This window comes from Numenius arquata, chromosome 10, assembly GCF_964106895.1.
Source record: "Numenius arquata chromosome 10, bNumArq3.hap1.1, whole genome shotgun sequence".
NCBI classification, from domain to species: Eukaryota; Metazoa; Chordata; class Aves; order Charadriiformes; family Scolopacidae; genus Numenius; species Numenius arquata.
Window position 1 is genome coordinate 5,757,677 of NC_133585.1, and position 365 is coordinate 5,758,041.

The following is a 365-nucleotide window of genomic DNA, read 5'->3' on the forward strand; positions in this document are numbered from 1 at the left end:
GGTGTGGCCGCCGGGGGCGCTCCCGGGGCGCCCGCAGCGCCGCCCGCCCGCACGGGGGGCTGCAGCCGGGGCGCGGCCGCCTCCCCCCGCCCGTCGCCGCCGCCGGCGGAGCGGGCACTGCAGTCAGCGCCCCCGCCTCCACCCCCGCGCAGGGAGGAGGGAGGGAGGGCGGGCAGACTGCGGCGGGCTCGCCCCCCCCCCCCTCGCACACCCGCTCCGCTCCGCAGGCGGCTGCGGGGCCGGGAGAACCGGCCGGGCCCACCGGGGGGTATTGCTGTGAATTCACCCCCTCGTCCCCCCCGCGGGGGGCGCCGGGCCGGGGCCGTAGCCCCCGGGGCGGGGAGAGCCGCGGCCGGATAAACTTC